Source organism: Dipodomys ordii, unplaced genomic scaffold, assembly GCF_000151885.1.
Source record: "Dipodomys ordii isolate 6190 unplaced genomic scaffold, Dord_2.0 Scaffold111, whole genome shotgun sequence".
NCBI classification, from domain to species: Eukaryota; Metazoa; Chordata; class Mammalia; order Rodentia; family Heteromyidae; genus Dipodomys; species Dipodomys ordii.
Window position 1 is genome coordinate 2,329,062 of NW_012267327.1, and position 6,925 is coordinate 2,335,986.

Consider the following 6,925-nt stretch of genomic DNA (forward strand, 5'->3'; position numbering starts at 1 on the left):
AAAGGAAAAAGTACCACATATTTTCAGTCATTTGTAGAAACTAGTTGATCTTAGAGATGTGGAAGGATGGGGCATAGCAGTTTGATAGGCAGAATTAATTCTCATTTTCTTCAGCAAAGGGTAACTATTGCTTACAACTGTCTACAATGTATTTCAAAATAACTAGAAGAGTATGAAGTATCCAAACACATAGAAATGTTTGAGGAGGTGAATGTTCTTTTTACTCTGATTTGACCATTACATGCTGTATACATCTATCGAATTATCATATATTCCCCCAAAGATATACAAATATTCTTGTTAAAAATTATAATAAGAATAAAAAAGAAAAGTCCAGAGAAATGATTTGTCTGGAAACACACAGCTAATTGTAAAGTGAGATGCAGGAGGCTGCCTCCTGATTCCTTACTAATGTCCTTTCCACCACATCTAAACCACATGGGTTCCATCCAAGAAGAGTGAAAGAATGTAAATAATTCAACAACTTCAATACACATACAGCCAAATCTTGATTATTCTGAGCTTTCTCTCCTAATGGTTTGCCTTCTGGATATTTGACTTTTATTAAGCTTCTCCTTCAGAGGGAGAGAAAAACCAGGTGAAATGCAATTATTATTTCCCAATTTTAACTTATGAGAACTCTAATATTAAAGAGAAAACAAAAAAGCCAATGAAGTTTGGTAGGAGCAACAACTAGAAAAGGTACCTAGAATAAGACTTTCAGATAGTTCCTGAATTTTGATTTTATTGCCATTCCAGCCCATGGTTGATGTTTGAGAACTTGATGAATTATTCTAAAACATTTCCACTTTTGTTTTGGAGATTGTGATTGCACAAAAAAGTTGAGTCTTCATATAGCATGTCCATTTCTACTTTTCATTCTTTGTCTAATCATTGAATCAGAAGGCTGTTGACATTCCAGGAAAGAATCATGGAAAGTTTCTCCCTTTTCTCCCCAATGCTTTTAAAATTATTTCCTTTTCTAAAATAATGTATTGATTCCTTATCAATTCTGCAGGATAAAATTTGACTCATTAAGAAGCAAAACAAGAGCTGAGGACATAGAATATAGCTCAGTGGTAGAGTGCTTACATAGGTATTCAAGGCATTGTGTTCCATCCTTAAAACCAAAAGAAAGAAATGGAAGGAAGGAAGGAAGTATTCATGATATTACTTCCTGGCAATTTCTCATCTTTCACTGTAACTTTGAGCAAAGTTACGTAAGCTGTAGTAAGCTGTAAGTAAGTAAGCTGTTGAATACAACACTGTCCCTTGTGTTTGTGTTCTCCAACCTGTCTTATAGTAAATGCCTGTTCATTGCCTCCCCAAACCCTGCTTGGGTGAATTCTTTCCTGAATCTCTGGTACATCCCTCAGAGTAATAATTGCTACACTACAGCTTGTAGTTGGTATAGTGATTTCTTCCCATATCTGTCCTTTTGGACAGACTAGAGATCCTTGTGAACCCAAATATAAAACTTTGGTGTATCTGAAAAGATAGGAAGCAATGGGTAGTCTTGTTTTTATATAAACTGCTGGTTACATTTTGGGATATTTGTTACATTTTGGGATTCATTTGTTATACAATACAGAATATTCCCAAAATAATTTCTTGACTGGAGGAAACAGTATATAATTTAAACTCTTTCACATTACCAATTGCTTCAAATTTAGAAGAGTTTATTTAACCTGAAAAATCTCTTCTGAAGATTGAGGGAAAACATAGCATATTATCTAAACTACAACTACAGTATTAATGAAATATACACATATCTTGTTTGATGATTCTCAGAGACACTGTGTAATCCCAACAATGAGCACTCATCCCAGTGCCTGCCCCATGACTGTCTGTTGAATCGCTAAACTAAACTGAACAAACAGCTTAAATACCCTTGGTATTTCCATTGTGGCTTAGCCCAATTCCCACTCCTTTTGTCTCTTTGAGGAGATCTTAGTAGCATCAGTCACTTCGTAAATCACACCCTGATATTCACTTTTTCTCTCAGCTTCTATAAATGCTTTTGGCTAAATTATAATTACTCACATGCTTTTGACATTTATTAGTGAAGTCATTCCCAAATGTTCCCCATTGGTAACATAAGTTGCTGAGAAATGGAGATAATTAATAGAGCAATAGAGCAGATAAGGCCTCCAAAATAAGTTAGTGGAACATTCATTCATTGATTCAGTAAATATTTCCTCATCATTCATTATGTGTCAGGTTCTGTGCCAAGCAATGGCCTCTTCGACCTGCATAGGAACATTGTTGTATCTTATTGTATCTTCAATCATAAATGTTGCCAGAAACTTATAAGTGGGCAAACACATTCTATTAAATCTGGGACCAAGTATGGAATTAAAGTATTTGGCATTCCAAAGCATTTTTCATGCCAGGTTAACTCTTTAGCGAATAAAGAATTTGGTGTTTATTTATATGAAATTCAATAAATAATTGAAAAATATTTAACAGCACTTCCGGAACACAAATATTTATATAGCCTTAGACCACTTCTCTGAAAGACGGTCTCACATCATTTATCACATCAGTCTCCTATGTAATATGAGATCTACAGTCTAGTCATAACTGAGCCTATCTAATATTTGTTTATTTAGATATATTAGTAATGTTCACATACTCACCATAGGTAATTAATTAAAAAACACACTTGGGAGAGAGTTTTTAACAACATTAAGGTATGCCATGCACATCACTAGGAAGGAGAATGTACAACTTTCAATTCTTCAGTCCTGAGGGAAGTAAGGTGAGGATGTAATAAGCCATAAAAAATTAATGAAGTCCGTATTTCAGAGGTGAGCTTAATTTCCAATAAAAACATGCCGGGAACCATTGGTTCAAGAAACATTTCTTACAGGTTGAAAAACCAGAGTTACCAAAATTCTCATTTTGGGAACTAGACTTGTGGCTCAAGAGGTAGTGCACTTGCCTAGCAAGCATGTAACCCTGTGTCTTTCTTTTCTTGCTTGCTTGCTTTCTTTTCTTTCCTTCTTTCCTTCCTTCTTTCTCTCCCTTTCTTTCTTCCTCTCCCTTTCTTTCTTTCTCTCTCTTTCTTCCTTCCTTTCTTCCTTCCTTTCTTTCTTTCTATCTTTCTTACTTTATTTTACTCTCTTTCTCTCTTTTGTTTCCTCAGAGACACCCAGATCATGTCTCAATTTGCAAAATCAATTTTAAAATATCCAATTATCTGGTAAATCAGTTCCTCAAATAAACTTTGTTTGAATTGTCTCAGTAGTTACTACTCTTGTAATTACATGAGCATAAACTGAGTTAATTTCCACATTGTAGTGGAAATATTTAGTACCAAATGGTTTGGATTCAAATTCTGATTTCCCATTGATTAGTTCTGTAGCCTACAAATGCTCTGTGTGTGTGTGTGTGTGTGTGTGTGTGTGTGTGTGTGTGTGTGTGTGTGTGCCATGCACATCGCTGGGCAAGCCCTCCACTACTAGAATCATGTACCCAGTCTCTCTCCCATTGTTTGTTTCTTCTTTCTTTACTCCTTTATGAGGCACATGTACTTCTACTGCACTGTTTACCATTAAGTAAAAAAGTCATTAGGTGGAATCATGCAAGGTACTGTACATTTAATTCCTCTGTGCGTTGTACAATACAAATACATGTTTTTGATGTAGCTTATACAAGTTCCAATTAAAAGAAATGCATCTTGAAATTTAATAAAAGAAATATCCAAATTGATTCTTGGAATCACTTACAGAATAAAATTTTCTGAATTAGATACCAAGAAAACATTTTTTCAAATATTTGTCCACTTTGCTTTGCTTTACATTTGATCAAACTAGTCCCGATGAACTACAGCTACTAAGCAATTTTTATTTTGATCCTAAATTAGTGAAGGAAGTACCATAATAATGCAGTCATAAGAAGTATGAAACACTTCCTTACATTTTCCTTAATTTCTTTTACTGTGATTTTGTATAATTTACATTTACTGTTTTGTTTTATGGGATTCATTATTAGCATTTATGTTCCGGACTTCAACAAAACATTTCTATGTGAAATGGAGACATATACCTCAAAGGGTACAAAGTTATAGTTATGCAGAATGGATAAGGCTAGAAATCTAATGGACAGCATAAGGTTAACAATTATAGTTAATAATACTGTATTTACACTGGAAATTTGCTAAGAGTAAAAATTACAGGTACTTTCACTACAAATACAAAGAAGTAATTATGTAAGCTGATGAGTATGTTAATTTGTTTGACTGTGGTAAATTTCACTATGTATATGTATATATATATATATATATATATCTCAAACATCATTGTTGTCTACCTTAAATATATACAAGCAAGCTGTATAAGAATTTATAAATTCTGTTACAGTATTTTCATAATAAAAAAAATTATAAATTCTGTAACTGTTTAACAAAATATCTCTTCTTTTATATGCAAGATGGGTGAGAAAACTTCACATGTGGTTACAAAACCATTTTTCCCTACACAGGAAAACACTAATTCTAGACTAATGCTGTTCAAAGTATATATGAAAGTGTGTATGTGTATATGAATATGTTCTAATACACATATATATTAATTTTAAAAAGAATGTTATAATTCAAAAGAACATCAATTTGTTATATATATATCATATATTTTGCACTTCTACTTTTTCTTATAAATTTGGTGATTAGTGATTAAGATGTATATATTGCTCATAATAACTGCATTAATGTTTCCCCTTTCACCCTACCTACTTCAGTAAGCAGAGAGAAAATACTACAACATGCATGTACATTAAAAATTTAGGATTTTCTGGGTTTGATTTTGAATAAGAAAAGGAAATGTCCCAATTGTCATGGAATTACACGATTTCAGACTCTTGGGTAGTTAGGATTAAAGGTATGAGCCAACAGTGCCTGGATTTTTTTTCCTGTGTATTTTTTTTTATTTTGAATAAGAAAAGGAAAACTTACAATTATAGTTCTAAATAAAGTAAATAAAAATTGTATGTAAACCAGGTGCTAGTGGCTCATGCCTGTAGTCCTAGCTACTCAGGAGGTTGAGACCTGAGGATCATGGTTTGAAAGCCAGCAGAGGTAGGAAAATCTGTGAGACTCCTATCTCCAATTAACCTCCAAAAAAGCCAGAAGTGAAGCTGTGGCTCAAGTGGTAGAACACTTAAGCCTTAAGTGAAAAACTAAGGGATAGGCCCTGAATTCAAACTCTAGTACTATCATATTCTCTCTCTCTCTCTCTCTCTCTCTCTCTCTACATATGCATGTATATACATGTACATATATATACATATGTGTGTAAAATTAAATTCTTTATTTCTTTTTAAATCCTGTGAAATCACAATTGTCCCAAATGATTTGCTGAGCCAAGCTCTTTTCTAGCAGGCAAATAAACAGGATTGAGAAAGACTCTCGGTGGCAAGAGATCTCTGCAATGGCAAGGACAGAAACTGGTAACTCTCATCTCTTTGCAAATAAGAAGTGCTATTCTCTGGAGATTTCCCTGGGAAGGCTGAGAAGTGAGTAATGTTCACTTACTGGGTTGCAAAGGTGTGCAGGGGTTTCTAATATGAGTATTTGTCTATGTAGGCATGCTAATGAGATTCCTCAGTGGCTAATGTTCAAATACACTAGAAAACACCCACTAGGATTATTAATGGCTCTCCAGTTTTATGATTATATTTTCCTGATTAACTTGGTAAATTAAATTGTTCTTAAGTGGACAGAATAAAAGATAGGTACATGTCTACACCAGAGTATTACAGATGACAAAAGGAGTTTCATGATACACTGTGTCAATTAGCAAATTTCATGAGGTGAATCAGTTGAAGCATCACAGGAAAAGGATGACGGGTAGGCAAACCCTCACATCAGTACCACCGCTCCAGTTCATTTATAACTTTCTTCTGTTTCAAATCTTCTGTGAAGAGCAGAGGGCTTAATGTCTTGGCTTTCCCTAATTCAGTACTCGGGGCTTTGGGGGGAGAACTGGGTTTGTCAGCAAGATTTCTACAGCCACAGCCTTGTGGGGGAATTCCACAGTGAGACCAGAGACCAGAAAAGGTGGGCTTGATTATATGCCTGGCTTAAAACACTGCATCCCTGGCCTCTATGCTATGACTTCCCCTGACTGTGGCTGTGTAAATCTGATTGATATGCCTCTTTTAGCATATAAACTTAAACTTCCAGAGAATATAGAAAATTCTCACCTCTCTCTCCTTTCTCTCTGCCTCTGTCTCAATTTCTGTCTCTGTCTCTCTCTATCTCACTTGCTTATACACTCTCTCTGCTTGTCTGTCTATCTGTCTGTCTCTCTCCATCTCTCTGTTTCTCTCTCGAACTTCTAGATCAGAGCTCAAAGCTGTGATTAGCAAGTTGTTCCATTTTGGAAGTTTTCCTTACAGCCAATGAATTTTAAATAGTTTTAATTAAATTTAATTTAAATAATTTTAAATAATTAAAAATTTTAATAATAGTAAAACTTTTTGAGCTATTAGCCAATTAATAAATGATATCCCACTATATACCAAGCAGTGGTCTAGGCCCTGAGGTTATGGCAACAAACAACACTAACAAACACCACACCATAGTCAGGTGGTCATAAGTGCTGTGGACAAAAATAACATTGGGAAGGGCAATGGGGTGGGGCTTCAAGTTTATTAAGGAAAGCTCCCTAAGAGGATAACCTTTAATCAATGACCCAAAGGAGGTAAAGGGCAGGCTATGTGTCACAGGGACCAAGAACTGGGCTTGAAGGGAAAGAGAGGGAGATTAGTGTATGCCTAGCACATAGAGAAGAGCAATAAGACCATGGTGAATGAGAGGAGGGATGGGAGAGCAGTAGGAAATGGGGTCAGAGGTTCTGGTGGACACATGGGGCTAGGTGCTTTGCAACTCTAGGACTTGGCCTTAATCCTGAATGAGGTAGGA